The 16,201-nt window shown below is 35.0% G+C and overlaps 1 long non-coding RNA gene across 6 annotated transcripts in view; it reads left to right on the top strand.

Moving 5' to 3' along the window:
• Nucleotides 1-15,812, top strand: part of LOC149557895 (uncharacterized) — an 88,535-nt gene extending 72,723 nt beyond the window's left edge. For 2 of the 6 annotated variants that reach the window (XR_016364935.1, XR_016364940.1), the window contains one exon: nt 15,093-15,812. This is a non-coding gene — a long non-coding RNA (uncharacterized LOC149557895). Of the gene's footprint in view, nt 1-5,474; nt 6,258-14,785 lie in introns of those variants that run through there. The other 4 variants (XR_016364932.1, XR_016364930.1, XR_016364934.1 and 1 more) reach the window with 3 other exon arrangements.
• Nucleotides 15,813-16,201: the final 389 nt, after the last annotated feature.

Here is a 16,201-nt window from a genome sequence, read left to right as displayed (position 1 = left end):
CTGTTAACTTTTGCAAAATGAATTTCCAGAATTTTATTTGTCGAACATAATATGTTAAAGTTTGTGCAAAATTAAATTCAATTCCCAATAACGAAGGAACCTGAATTCTATTTGTCACACCCAATGTAGCTATTCTATCTGATCCTCCAATGATATGCTTGGAAAAACAAATGCAAAACAAACTACTACCAACACTATATGATTTGAAATGAGCAAACAATTAAATGGGAACCTGTTATCAGTAGAAATTCACTCCCAAGTTTAGACGCTAGTCCATACACATTGCAAATTCTTCCCAAATGAAAATGCAGCTGTGAAATGTTGCAGCACTCTCCTTAAATACTGGGCAATATTTTTATTAAAACCCTCAACAACCTCCAATGCTGATTAAAAGCATCAGACGTCAGCCTTAATGGGAAATCGCAGGCCACATTCTATCAAACACAGGCCTTATAATATGGAGAAGCCAGCTCTATAACACCAAATGCCAACCCACACAAAATTGCAGATGCTTAATACTCAGTTGCAGATACCAATTCGGATCTGTTTAATACAATTGCAGCCACCCAATGATAGATATCACTGAATTAAAACAAATCGCTGCTAGGAAGAGAAATAATCTTCAAATGCACAATGAGTTCAGATATAATTCTCAGATCTTCAAGAGAATCGTCAGCCAACAAATTACTTCCAATTCGTTCAACAATCAATGAAAGCATATTCCTCCTTAGACACAATGAGAACAGTAGGAGAAGATAGAAAATAGTTTTACCTCAGCAACTGTTTGAAAGCAACCCCAGAATAAAATTTCAGGTTTGAATCTAAAATACTTAAGCTGTAGATCCAATGTAACAACTCATAATTCAAACCCTTATACTTCAACAAGGGCACAAAACTCAGAACTTAGAAAAAACCACAAAGGTAACAAAGCAAATAAATTATCGAGTGTGCTTTTTCCAATAAAATGAGCTCATATTTATAATGCTTTGTTGATAAAAGTTTCCAAAAGAACTCAACTATATAAACTGAGAAAGTTTCCCGAAAGAACTCGGCTCTTGAAACTTTCCAACACAACATCACTTTAAATATTTAATACTTGGCTTAGGCATACATATAATAAATGCCCCTTTCCAATGATGACTCAACTCTCAACTTAAGTGAAATTATAAAGTTAGATTATAACTTTATAATAAGTCATTTAATGATTTAATAATAATTTAACCACTAAAAATATAGTAACTCCCAAAATACTCATCCTTTAAATATGCCGTCTGAAATAGGAATCATCCCTATTATTTCTCCATGTAACCAAATGCACTCTCCAAAAATAGAAAGGGTCCATCTCAATCAACGCCCAACTTACCACAAATAGTAAGTACACAAATCAAAGCCCGAATGAAGTCTAATTTGAGCCAAACGAAGACCAACCTGTAGCTTATTGAATTGTGGAGAAGACAAGAACCTCCCAAGCCAAGCCATTGCCTCAGAAGACTCTCTATCCACAATAATTAGCCTATGAGGATCACAATAATAGGCTAATCCTTGAAACTCTGATGCTAGCAAAATTGGGGACATTACATCTTAGTTTATTGATATTTATTAGTTATATGGTATGGTTCCTTCTTCCTAGTTTATAAGTGATTATTGATTATAGCGTCTAGCTCAAGTCATAATAATTTATATTAATTAACTAGGAAATAACAATACGGTTTTATTGATAAAATTGATTAAATCCATAGCTATATGTATTACATTTCTATCTTAAGGTTCATTAAACTAGTAGAACTCCTAACAGCCATTTTTTTCCTAATTTATAACTAATAAATCTCTTTAATTCTACAAATGTAGGTTGTGCTACTGTTAGGTGTTCATTCCTAATGATATAATCTTTTGCCCATTTTCTAAGTCTACAAGGCAGACAACTCAAATACATTGCTTTGTTGTCAAATCATGTGTCTTGTTTGCTGCAATCATATATTTTTCAAACACTAGATTATAATCACGAAATTTTGCTAAATTCATAATCCTCACGACTGCAACATTTTGTTCGCTTCTAGTTCTTGATTTTAATTTCTCCACAAAAATGATCAATTAACAAAAGCTTAAAACTCTCAAAGCTTTCAGCAAATATATCTTTCTTTCCCCTATCTCTTTTTCTTACATATGCATAATCTTCATTTTGGGAGGTTATCAGTCCAGAATTTCGCAAATTATTCCACCAATTCCTTGATTGTCCTGATAATAATCTAAATGCTTATCATGTTCAGTCCAGGTAACACTAGTTCTATCAAACATATTCTCAAGGGTATCTGCCCACATACAAACATCATAGGGTTCAACAATCTAATCAATATTTAGGATATGCCCACTCGCACAATAAGGTTTCATTTGTTTCGGCTTAGAGTTTTCTGTTAGACCATCTTTAATTTCTATATCTATGTCAATCTGCTTGATAGATTCCCATGGTTCTTTAGTTTGCAACTGATTATATCCTGAAAAATCCAAATCTAATTCTTCTAGATCATCTATTGAATTATGTACATAAGTTTTTGTGTCTGAATCACTGATAGATATTTCAAAACTATTTACAATTGAAGTTCCATCTTCTAATTCTTTATTTACACAACTAGGCTCATCCATATAAACAGGTTCAGGTTGTTCTTCCTCAATATTTTGCTCTTGAAACCAATGCCGAACTTCTAATTCTTTATTTACACAACTAGGCTCATCCATATAAACAGGTTCAGGTTGTTCTTCCTCAATATTTTGCTCTTGAAACCAATGCCTAATTTCATCTTCTTTCGTAGCCAAGCCATGTTATTTAAACTTTTGGAAGAATTATTTTAGAAAAAGTTTTGGCTCTACGAGAAGAACATTCAACAACTTCTTTTTCAATTGTCTTCATTCTAGAACTTTTTAACATTACTATCTTTTTGGGTTTTGGTTCAGGAACCTGGCTTTTATTTTCCTCTTCTTTAGATGAGCTATCTTGGCCAGTTTGATGTTTTCTAAGGTTTTTAACAACTAGCCGAATTTTGTCTAGCGTGTTGGCTATGGTATTTATGAGAGCCTTTTGTTCATCTACTTCTCTCCTTCTAGAAAACCTCAAAGCTCTATTGATTTAATATATTTGCGTCAAATAATCATCTTGATTTGAGAGAGTAGATATTATACTCTTACATCTTGGTGCTCTATTCATAAGAGAAGTAGTCTGTTTTTCTGTTTTTGAGACTAAAGAGTTGATACTATCTTGAGTAGAAGACATTGTATCTAGTCTAGCCTAGTTGTCTAAACATGTGCTTCTAGTATTTCATATATCTACAACCATATCATCTAAATTGTCTTGACACTGTGCCTTCCAATTTACTTGAGCTTCTGATTTTTTTTGTTTTTCTCCTAGATCCACATGAAGTCTGGCCTCATATTTACCCACAATTTTGTTTGGATTTACTACTGTAAAGGTTTTAGGTGTAGGCCATCAACCTGGTTCATCGACAACTACTACTTTTTCTTTACGCTTCATTTAAGTTTATAGATGCTTTTCTTTTCATTATTGGCTCTAGGGAGTTGTTCTTTTATCATACCATATTTTTCTTCCATCTTGGTAATTATTATTCCTTTTCCTTTTCCTTGTTTTTTCTCTTCTTCCTTAGGAGTCAAGGCTAACTTTCAACTGACCTGTGGGGCTAGCCTATTCATTAGCTCAAGATTGCTACTGAAATCATACAATGTAGCTAAGGAAGCTTTTGAAGGATAGGGGTAAACTGAAAGTTGCTTATAAATTGAAAGTTGATTGGATGACCCTAACTCTTCTTTAGGATTATAGTCCATATATGGCTTGTTAAAGGTTCTTGGAAGGTTTCATGATAGAGAATATGACCTTGTAGATAGATTGGGTCTTCCATTAGTGGACTGTGATTTTTGTTCAAATAGGGTCTCATCTGGTAGTGCTTGAAGGTTTATACTAGAAACTCATCTACTTCGCACACATGGTTTAGTAGACCACAAAGTACGGGGTGGTGTACGTAATTCTTGAAATCTAGGCTGTGAATGTGCAATAATTTTTTCAATAACTTGGAATTCAAGGTCAAATCCTTCATGATTGATGTGTCTTCCATGATCTCAAATATTGGAGTTACCTTTTGGGTAACTTACCCTAGTGGGAAAATTAGAGGGAGGAAATACTATATTCAATAATCTATAGATATATTGTCCTCCAGTTGTGGCATAGACAGAATCAGGATGAAGATCAATACCTTTAACCTGTAATAGAAGGCAAAAGGCAGATTGGACGTATTTGTCTTCTAGACTGATGGTGAAATTAGGCCGAACAGAACTGCGTCCACCGTTAGACTCGTCAAAATCATTGGTTTGATGGTACGCTCAACAAGAAGAGACATGGGGTGAGCTGGAGCTGGTGTAAGATGGGGAAGAATAAAGGAGGTCTAGGGCTGAAAGATCTTTACACATCATGGAATGAAATGGTTTGCCAAATGGATCTTCAAATCTCTATGGGGGTAGGAACCTTGGAAAGTCTTGGTTTGAAACAACATTAGCAAATCTATTCCTTATAAAGGGCCCTTTTGGAAGAACTTACATTTATGTCATCTAATTGCTAGAAGCTTTCTTGTTAAGATGCCCGGTTCAACTTTTCAAATCAATGTGGAAAAGCTGGGAGATGATGAGAGTTTATAACAAATGACAAGGTCATTACTAATAGGAATAAGACATGTGGTGGTGAAAGATCAATATGGTGCTTAAAGCATAAGGATAAGCATATGACTTTAGTTCAAGGTTGCTCTGCCAAAATGTGGGCAAAGAAGAAGATAAAGAGATAAGCAAACATAGTTAAAGATGGGAATTTGATGGGTTGGGAAGAAATCAGTCAGAAATATGACATTCCACAAGGCCATTGGAGAACTTAATACATTTTAAAAAAATGCATGCAATTTCCTTTCCCTCCGTAAACTAATAGTGAAGGCAAAAAACATATACTTCTAACTGCCAATGAAGAAAATTTCAAACACATAAATTCTTGTTGGAATGCTAATTATGGAGCAAAAAGTCTTTGAATGGAACGGGGTAACCTTTTGGGGCATAGCACTTGTATATTCTTTAGAACCCCCAAAATTATGCATCATCTATTCCTTGACTTCTTATTTGCCAAAGAATTCTAGAATAGCTTTGGTCTGAGGTTAACGGTAATGTAAACATTCTACAGATTATGTTTGATTGTATCTAGAACCTTAGGAAGAATATCAGTATCTTTTGATCTAGCCTTTTTGTTGAATTTTTTTTTGGCTCATTTTGAAATTTAGAAATGCCAGTGTCTTTTGTAGCAGGGGTAGAACTCTTATATGCCTTCTTGTTGAATTATTTTTTTGGTTCATTTCAAAATTCAGAAATCTCAGTGTCTTTAGTAGCAGGGGTAGAACTCTTATAGGAGACTCATTTTTCACAATATTGATGTGCAGGTCTCAGTTACCATCAGATCAACTAAGAAATTTTTTGAGGACCTCCTACAAGATGGGACGATCAAAGTTTTCAAGTGGGAGATCTCCCATGGTTTTACTTGGACCATAAGATACGTCGAAATGTCTTGATTTGAGATTGCACTGAAAAATTTCATGGTGGAACTGAAAAGTCAATGTCAAAGAGACACAACAATACTAGTAGAACCAGTATTAGTAGCTGTTGTACTAGATGCAACAATGCCAGTTGTTCCTCTTGCTATGATCCTAAGACCCAATGCACCAGTTGCTGAGGAGGTGCCCCATCCATACAGGGATGTTCAGGAAGATAGGGAGTTATGTTGGATGGATGACCTATTGGGGTGGACAACATGGGTGGAAGGGAAGGGGATACCTGAGAATCACAAGACTTGATGATGTTATAGTACTCTACTAGACACTATATTTTGTGTTACTTTATAGTTCTAGTATGATGTTCCACTTGCTATGATCCCATGATCCAATGGACTAGTTGCCAAGGAGGTGTCTCATCCATATGGGGATCATGTTTAGGAAGATAGCAAGCTATTAGGATGGACAACATGGGTGGGAAGGGGTTACCTGATAATTACAGGATGTGAAGATGTTATAGTAGTCTACTAGACAACTATGTTTTGTGTTACCTAACAGTTCTAGTATGATGTTTCATTTTGATGTATATCTTGTGTAGATGTAATTACTATGATGTATTCTATAATTCTATAATAGTTTATATCTAATAATTAATTTTTTTTTTTTTGAGGGTAATCAGTTTTAAGAGAGATCAAATCTCACCTTTTTTTTAATGAGTACTCAAACCATAATGTGTTTTGGCTAGTTAATCACAGCATTAAATGTCACTTTTTATATATATATAATTATTAAAACTCTTGATGTTAATTGGTTTTAGGAAATATCACAATTAAAAGTCTTATTTTTGTTTATGAGAATTCAAATAATTTTTTATATTGTTTGGATAGATTAAGTTATTTAATTATTATTATGAAGTCCCAAAAATGTTTGTATTAATCTATTTGATAAGCGGAGTAATAATGGTGATGATGTTTTCATTTAATTTAAAAAAAATCTTTTTTATTTAAGTTTTAATAATTCAATTAGATTTTTTATCATCATTATTATGAATTTTAAAAATTTCATGGCTATAATAATTTTGTCTTATTAATTATAATAATATATAGAAGATAAACCATTATGGTTAGGCTCTTTGCTTTGTTTTAACTAGCTCCGCAATGTCTCCAATGACTCTGTTGTACTTTGAATCATGCATGGGTCAATCTCCCACTTTTGAATTTGAGCCCTCGACATTGAGTGTTTCCCTTGAGCAGGTGGTTCTTGTGGCAGTACTTGAATCTGTGCAATTCTCTAGCTCTACATTTGTGGTGCAATGGGTTGTTGTCGTCCTTGATGGACAATGGAAGGCAAAAGATTTCTAATCCATCAACCTCTTCTCTTCTTGGGTTGGAGGTTGGTATTGTTGTTCCTAGTGCTAGAGGTGGAGGGGTTTCTGCCTCTTAAGGCTATTAATGGTGGGTTTCTCCTACTCCCCCTCACCCACCTGAAAAAAAAAGGAACAAAATTTGCTGGTGGTGGTAGATGGAGTTGGCGGCAGTACTTGAATCTGTACAATTCTCTAGCTCTACATCTGTGGTGCAATGGTGTTACATCCCAATTTTTGACCTAGCATGAAATATAGCCATTAAGGTTCGCATGAAGTCAGTTGGTAGTTTAATCTGATATAATTTGGCAAAATGGTAAGTTGGTTGTTATGATTTCAAGTGAAGATGACATGTTAGTTGATCGTTAATCGTGAATTCATGGAATTAAGATGAAATGTTAATTGTTATGATTATTTATGATTAAAATATATATAATTTAATTACGAAGAATTTCTTTGCAAGAAGCATGTCGAAGGGGTGAAAGCATTGTCAGAAAAGAATTAGGCAGGGCATCACCATCACTGGACAGACGGCTAAAGGACCTAGCCAGAATACATCTGCGGGACTTGCATGAGTTATTTAATAATTTAATTAAAATAATTGGGATAAAATATTAAACATATATTAAAGGATTTTAAATTATCTTTTGTTGCATTGTTTTCTTAATAATTGACAATTGTGCATTATAATAATGTTCGAAATTATAATAATTTTGCATTATTATAAACTTCAAATTATAATAATTGTATTCTTTCCAACTTCTTATCCTTTTCTTTCTTCTTAGTCAATTTAATATTTGGAACCCAAATGGTCATCTTGGGTTTCCGAAGGGGTTTTCTTGTAACTGAAGGGAGTTGAAGAGTCGAGCTCCTTCCATTTAAGAGATCATTTTAAATCATATTGGGGATACTTTCCATCAACTCTCATTCATATGGGTTCTTGTAACTGTAGGGAGTTGTATAGACAAGCTTTTCTTTTAATTAAGTTCATACTCGAAAAACGATATATACTTCTATTTTCCATAATAATTGCTGCTGGCTAGCGATAGCTCTCAATATTATGAGTTTGTTAACCGATACTTGTTCTCTACTCACAATCATTCACCGGCATACTACCTTAATCCCTGTCGGGGGTCGCAGATCAAACAGAAGGGACTGATATCCGACTCTACTCTTTCTCCGCAAAACATCTCTTACTCTGCTCTGTTACGAAGCTATTAATATCAGAGATTCTTACATTTTTGCATTACCATTGTCAATTGTTTTCAGTGGAGTTCTGAAGAAAGCCATTACGCTAGGATATAGTGAGCTATGATTCAAGTAAGGTGGCATCTTAAACATCTTTATTCATTTTCATTCGTTTTTACTGGTTTTTCATAGTCGGCTCTGTCCCTAACTCAAGAATCTTCACGCAAGAATAGTTAGGCTGTCTATACTGTCATATTAATGTTTGTATTATCTTAAATCTGTATTCTTGGTCACTTCACAGAACAATATTGTGATAATGAAAGCTAGCTGACTGTGAACATATTGTTTATATTTTCTTCCTCAAGAATAACCGAATGTCACCAAATGAAATTCTTTTGAATATAAGATCTTCTATCATAATGTTGCACCTGTCAATCAATAAGTTTGTGCTAATGTCTTCTAACTTCTTTGGATCTGGTTAGGCTTTTTCGTGTGGAACTAGGTTATGAAAATATTATATGAGTGCCTGATTTCATTATTTCCAATTTGGAAACAATAATTTAAATGCCCTCCAGAATCTTTTCAAAAACATTTGATGGTGCTGGCATTTCCTAGAAAAGTACTCAATTTTGTATATGTTAATCATTTTGTATGAACATAGTTTGGGAAATGTTGGATACATGTATAATTGGCAAAATCGGTTAATTTGAGAATTTCATAATACTTGGAACTCACCCGGCTGTGTAGCCAAGAAAAAGGGTGGTGAGGTGAAAAAGAGGAATCTATGATAATTGAATCCGTAATAGCTGTGACATTTCAATATTTATCAATTAATATGAATCAATTAATAGCTCATGCATATTCCTATTATGGAGAACTTCTACTACCAAGTTGTATGATGAGTTAATTACCAGGAAGCCCAGTGGATGGTAAGATGTTCCCTGTCAATTCTGGGTAGGGAGGACCTTTCTCATTGGAGATCGTGTGGGGATATATTGTGGTCCGAGGTTGGGTGGTAAAGCACCTGACAATGTTTCACCTCTCTCAAGATGTCGGATATGAGTCAAACAAAAGTAAGCTATGCATTCGATTGTTTATCAAAAACAGGTATTATCATTTTTATTATGAAAGGGTAGGATCGAAAGTTAAATTCATTGTTATCATTATTTTACACCTGGATTGATTTGTGAATTGTTTTCATTTATATGAATATTGAATATAAGTACTTATCCAATCTTGTGAAACTGTCACAGATAAGCAATCGGAAGGAAAAGAAATCCGAAGCCCTAATTGATTGTGTGACAGCTAGAACCCCAAAAGATATAGTGGTATTGGAAGCCCTAATTGAATTCGTGGTATCATAAGCCCTAGTTGAATCCGTGGTATTGAAAGCCCTAGTTGAATCCGTGGTTGCGGAAGCCCTAAATTGTATCCATCGTCATGGAAGCCCTAATTGAATCCGTGGGAAATGATGCCCTAATTGATACAGTGGTATGTGATGCCCTAATTTAGAAGTAATGGAAATATTTGGTTGTAATTATCATTTTTAGATGAAAATGTTATAGTGTATTTGTGGACTAACCTGGGTGGTTGTAGAAGCATCCCTAGTTTGATTCGAACCCAGTTTTCCAAGGTAAGTGGTTTTTAATTTTTGTAGTTATTTCATTTGATGGTACTTCTAGTATTTAGATAAGAAATTTTGTTTAACTGATTTAAATCATTAAATGGTAAATCTTAATCACATGAACATGAATGACATAACTGTTTTCCTATGAAACAAAATAGTAATTGTATTCCTTGAGTATGTTGAATGATAAATTAGACTCGGGAAAATCGGTTGTAAAAGGAACGAAATTTACTGGTGGTGGTAGATGGAGCTATGCCCATGTTGCCAAATTTGTTGCCGCTATTCCTCCAAAGATGAAATCTTGACCTATTGTTAGTGCAAGACATACCCTATGGTGGTGAGGCCTGGATGTGGTGGTTAATGTGGATTTATACCAATGACGTGGGTTGGTCTATAGATTCGTAGGTCTTTTACCCTCTCTTTTGGATATGCATTGTTGGTAACAAGTTCTTAGTGTTCCTTAGTCTCTAGTAACATTGAGCTTTTGCCTCGTGCAAAAAGGTTTTCTACCGCTACATTTTTCTCTTCTAAAGACTGTGATTTGGTGTTGAGCAAGTTGTAGGTTTGGGGAATTATTACTCTCTTTCTGCCAAACCCTAGATAGTCTCCTTCAAGCCTCTTACTGAACACTCAGTGTGCACTCATTGTGGGTTTGCTTCCTAATCTTCCACTCCATTTTTTTTCTTTGAGACCATTAGAAACTGTATTGGCCATTTTTGCAGGAGGATGAAATTGTATTAGCCACTACTTTCGCATGCATTTTGGCTGACGTGGATATGTCTACACCACTTATGGGGGAGATGGTGTTCATGGTTAGAAAGAGGCCTTGTAATCAATAGTTAGTGTATGAGGGCCTTTCCTTTTGATGTCAACGATGCTTCTCTACTCGTCATATGGTTACAAATTTTTCTCTATTGCATTGTAAAGGTGCTGCTACTTGGGGGAAGGATGCAAATAATGATCATTTAACTGTTTGAGCTTTTTATTATCTCTTTGATTCTACCTCTGAGGACTTCTCAAAGGATGACGATGTGGATGAAGCTCATGCTGCAAATTCAAGTCACTCTCCTACTGCAAATATGGGTCATGCTCCTGCTACAAATTTGGGTGATACCTCTACTGTAACCCATGTGGATATCACTTCTCTTATTGATGCGCCCCCCTCTAACCATGTGGACCATTCTTTGCCTTCTACTCCTGATCCGTTCCACGTTTTAGCTGACAATATTCAACTTTCTCAGCACCCTGGCCAATCTATTGGAAAATGCTCAAATGAAGTTTCAATACTTGCTCCCCGTTGTGGTGGGGATCCTAGGGACAACATTGCCTGAACAATTATCTAACAACTTAGGAAAATAGCTCTTCAAACTCACACTCTTCCCCACAAGCAATCAGTGACTGGCCCTCCTACTCTTGAGGAGGGCCACTACCATAGTGCTAGTGTGCTATTTATATTGTATTTTGTCTTTGACAACACCTATTTTGTTCATGTGCTGTTAATAATAAAATCCGACACCATTGTTTTAGTGCGGTTGTTCTCTTTGACACTTCATGTTGTGGTTGTGTAAGGGTTAGTCCCTTTGTCCGGCTGTTGATTATAATAAAAAATTATATTGAAAATTATAATAATATTCATGTCAAATTATCTAATATAAAGAAACATATTTTACTCTGATATATATCTAATTAGAAAATAAAATTATATTGATAGCACTTATCTCAGACATCTCAGAAATTATAAATATTTGTGCATTCTAGTTTACTCTATTTTTTATTAGTTACTCCTAAATTTCTTCAAAACGGTTGATAGAGAAAAAGTATCATGGTGTTTAAACATGGAGGAGAATGCCATATGAATGAAGGAATGGTTAAAGGCAATTGAGCTTTTAACAAGTAAAATTTTAGTTTGTATTAAGCAAAAGAAGAAAAATCAGCTTGTACTATATATATATAAAATCCTAATGCTCACGATCATGGATGATAGGTTTGTTTGTTTAATTTTGCGATAGCAGTTTTTCCATATGGGGAGGACTCCATGTTCATTGGAGATGTGACAAGGCTTTGGGACTGCCCCAAATCTATATACCTTTTATTTGTTCTAAAATGTTTTGTATTTAATTTTCTTTAAATAATTGCATATTATTAGAGATACCCACACACTTGGGCTAGTTGTAACTGTAATGAAAAATAGTGTCAAGTACATCCTAAAATAGTTATCATCAATATAATTATCTGATAGGCTATATTATGTGAGCTTTCACCCCAAACCTGTCTGGCACTGGTATGTGATTTTCTTTGTCTGGTTTACAGTTTGGTTTTCCGCCAGCTAGTATACTGGGCTAGTCATAAGTTTGGAGAAAATTCAAAACATTCATTGCCTTCTGCTTATTGATTCTGCATTTAATAGTGAGATTTTGATTCTAGTCTCTTCCTCTGTTTTTTGGTCCTGTGAGATTTCCAAATCTAATAGGGTCTCTACCAGATGCATATGGAGTGGCTAGAGAAGGGTCCAACCATCAACCCAACCCATCATGAAATAGAGCAGAAGATGGCTGGCAATGCTCATTTTGACGAAGATCATTCACCTGGCAATACTGTATAGGGATTGAAGTGCATTAATGGGAGACCCTTGTTGAGGAGGGTTGCATTTGCAGGGAGATAAATCCAGCGCAATTGACCCAGAACAGGGTAGATTTTAGCCCTTTGTTTCAGTACATTGATGGGACATTGTTGCTGCCCTTTTTCCATAGGTACTTCGTTCCTCATAAAGATCTCCCCCATGTTCTGGCCCTGTTTTCTCTCCCTCATCATATGTAAACTCCCTTTCATCCTCTATTTTAAATCCCCAGGTCACAGAAAACCTAGCAAATATCTGCAGGTCAAAACCCAAAAGCTTGAAAAAGCAAAAGCAAATGAATTACTGACTTCCTGGGTTTGAATCTCCTTGTTGCAGAGTAGTAATCTCAATAGAAGTAGAGAAACTCATATTACAGGCCATGCTATTTTGTATTCTCCGAATACTCAAACTTGCAATGAAATGTTAGAACTTATACTAGTATTTCTACTTATGTAATCATATGAATTTTACAAATTAATTAGTTTCTATAGCAGAAAAAATGTTGTGACTATAGGGTGGATGGTTATTTTACCGTGTGTTTTGTTCCTCATTTGTTTTGGCCATTATGAAGATGCCAATTGGCTGGGGTTTTGTTGTTCTAATTTTAGGCATTTGTAATCCTTGTTCATGATCCGTCTGTTATTTCCAGCAATTTGTGGGTCTTATCATGCTAGGTTGTTGAGTTTTCCCGTGACACTGTTGTTTACTTGGGTGGCTTTGTCCTATTCTATGATTTTATTCTTGTCTTCTTTGACACTGTGTTGGCTTGCTGGCTTATACAGCTGCAAAACTGTTTAATGATTGTCAAACTTTGTTCTGCTTAGTGCAACTATTTCTAAACTTTCGTTGTTGCTTTTGCTAGCTGATGTTGTAGATGTTATCTGTTTGAATTATTCTGCCTAATCCAATTAAAAGGAGAGATCCTGTTTAATCCATATAATCTCCTTCCAATATGTAATAATCAATACAAGTTTTTATTTCTAGCTTAGGCTTATGGTTTCTAGGGTGACATTTTTCATCTGTTTTCATTGTCCTATGGTTGAATTTTTTTCAATGGAGGAGCAACTATCACCTCTAGATTGTTGTCCTCTCTAACAATTAGCCATTTACTAAACATCTTGTTACAATCATCATACCTTGAACTCAGCTTGAGGCTGTTTGATGCAAAGGATCTTATTCCACGGGGGAAGGTTGTTTTCCCCCATGAATACTATTTCAAATTAGCCTTTCCATAATAGGGGAAATGAGCTAGTTGCCGCCCATGTATGCAAGGCCGCCACGTTAACAGTTACCTTCCTCCCAATTGCTGCCCCAAAAAACACCGGTACCTGCACACAAACATGCCCAAAAAAATCACCATGAACACCAATAGCCATTTTGTTTTTCATTTTTTAGTTTTCTTGATTTGCTGATTGGTCAATTTGTCCAAAAAGTACTATAACAGCTATTGGAGGGTTTTAGTGGGGGGTATTGGGTGAACGTTTCAAAATGACACTTTTAGACCACCTCACACTCTACAAGTTCTACAAAGAGCTCTGTAAATGTGGGAAAGCTGGAAGGTTAGCTTTAAGCTCTTCACTCACCTATGGAGGTTCACCGAAAAGATTGGCAAAATTTGACATATGGATTAAGAATTGTAGGTGCACGAAATTAGCCTAGGCAGCTACTGGATCGTTTCCCCTACAAATCATATTTGTATGAATTTTTTGCAACAATTTATAGAGGTATAATTATCAGGCCTACGTTTCTCACTAAGAAAAAAAGATTGCAAACTTTAGCCAAAATCTACAAAACACAATATTTTCCATTAATATAATTGGAAAATCAACCATGGATACTTATGCTTCAACCGTAGTATTTCATTTCACCATTAAATTATTAATGCTTCAAAAGAAACCACTAGTATCCAGAACTTCATATGTGAAGCAAAATTAAGAACCTAAATTTGGAATCGTGGTTCATAACACAACACTCGCTTGAAAAACAAAAGTGAACAGAAAAAGTATAATGATAGATTGCTGGCAAGTGCAGTGTTGACATCTATACTGATCTTCAGCAAAAGATCAACACACTTTCTTCAACTCAGGTAGAATTTTCTTGGAGTTTTTGTCAATGTTGGATGTAAAACTAATTTGAAGTCTTCAATCTAGGTATAACACCTTCTCAAATAGAACACTTGATAACTGAACACCTTTTAATACACTTTCCATACAATTGTTTTTAGTTCCTGCCATGCAGGAAACTATTGCCAAGGTATTCACATTAAACTGTGATTAATTTTCTCCTCCACAACCAATAACATCATTTTACTAATACTATGTTTATGTCCAAATCTTTCTCAAGAAAATATAATCTGATGTTACAGATTGCCTGCCTAATATGAATGTTGTCACATTTGTTTTGGCTAGATCAGAGGATTTGGCAGGTCTCTATGCAAGAGAAGGCATGAAAAACAAAGAAAAGGTGTTGGGAATATCGTTATTGCAGAAGACCTTACGAGCTGTTGAAACAAGTGGATGAATACCAAATTTTGGGGCTACCACTTTTAGTTTCTAACCAGTGATTAATTCAAATCTGTTCAACCAATCAAATTACTCTTTTTTTCCATAAATTTCCTTTTGTTAAGCACTGTTAGTTCAACTTCTGTCAACTTGCATATTTCTTATTCTAAATATTTTATATAACATGTTTGAGGGCTTGTGATTGGTGGTCCAGATGGTGGGCAGAGCTATTGCAGACCTCAATAAGAGAAAACACATGAGAAACAAAGTCATTGTCAGTATTTTGCAGGATTAGCAGGTTTTAAATAAATATTGTTGCAGTCATCCTTGAATAGATGGTATGTGGTTCTTCTCTCTACATATGACAAAATTCAAAAGACATAACATTGCCAGCAGGCAATTGCAACCTTCTATTACAATAATGTCAAAAAGCTGTACATGTGACTGATATGTGGAAGGAAATAATCTACACAGTTCTTCTTCTCTCTACATATGACAAAATTCAAAAGACATAACATTGCCAGCAGGCAATTGCAACCTTCTATTACAATAATGTCAAACAACTGTACATGTGACTGATATGACGAGAAATTCCATTGGTGGAGTTGTCCATCTGAGCAGATTATAAAGCCAGACATTGCAAGAAGTAGATTCACATTACAACATCATCACCAGTGCGTTCCTGCAAAACCCTTCCTTGTAAGAATTTGTTAATTATTTTCGGGTTACATGTGATGAATTTCAATATCACATAGTGTAATAAGAAATTACAGTATTTTTTTTTTTGTCTAAATGTCTTCTGTGACCAGGGAATTATTGATCAATCATGTCCTCTAAATCAAAGAAAATTTGTGGAAAATAATTGAGTTGGATTCCAGGCATAGAATGTATCCATTTTTCAATAATGATCTCAAATTCTCATTTTTGCCACATCTATCCTATGCTTACTCGTCTTCAGTTCTTGATCTAATATTTTAGCTCATCTATAAAGAAAGTGGAGGGAAACAAGGCATCCTTGTTTCTGCCCCTATTTTATCCTCACTTTCACGTTTAATGAATGCGGCATTTCACTTTGGAACACATTAATCCATGAGCATTTCCATTAGCAATGTTAATCTGACTGGAAAACATTTTTGGATTGGCAACAAGCTCTTCAGGAACCTGGTCTATGCTAATGGAACAAACATGTCAAATGATAAATTATGTTATCCAGAAATGGCAGCAAACGACACTGTGTACACAACTCCTATGAAAGATTTTGGGAAAATTTTAACATCTGAAGTACAGTATATCTTGCAGGAGTTCAGGTATTCAGATTTCCAT

This window comes from Cupressus sempervirens, chromosome 5 (genome assembly GCF_028749045.1).
Source record: "Cupressus sempervirens isolate cs-2001-9-10 chromosome 5, ASM2874904v1, whole genome shotgun sequence".
Classification (NCBI taxonomy): domain Eukaryota; kingdom Viridiplantae; phylum Streptophyta; class Pinopsida; order Cupressales; family Cupressaceae; genus Cupressus; species Cupressus sempervirens.
Note: the sequence above shows the minus strand (reverse complement) of the source record. Positions and strands in the feature narration are given on the sequence as shown.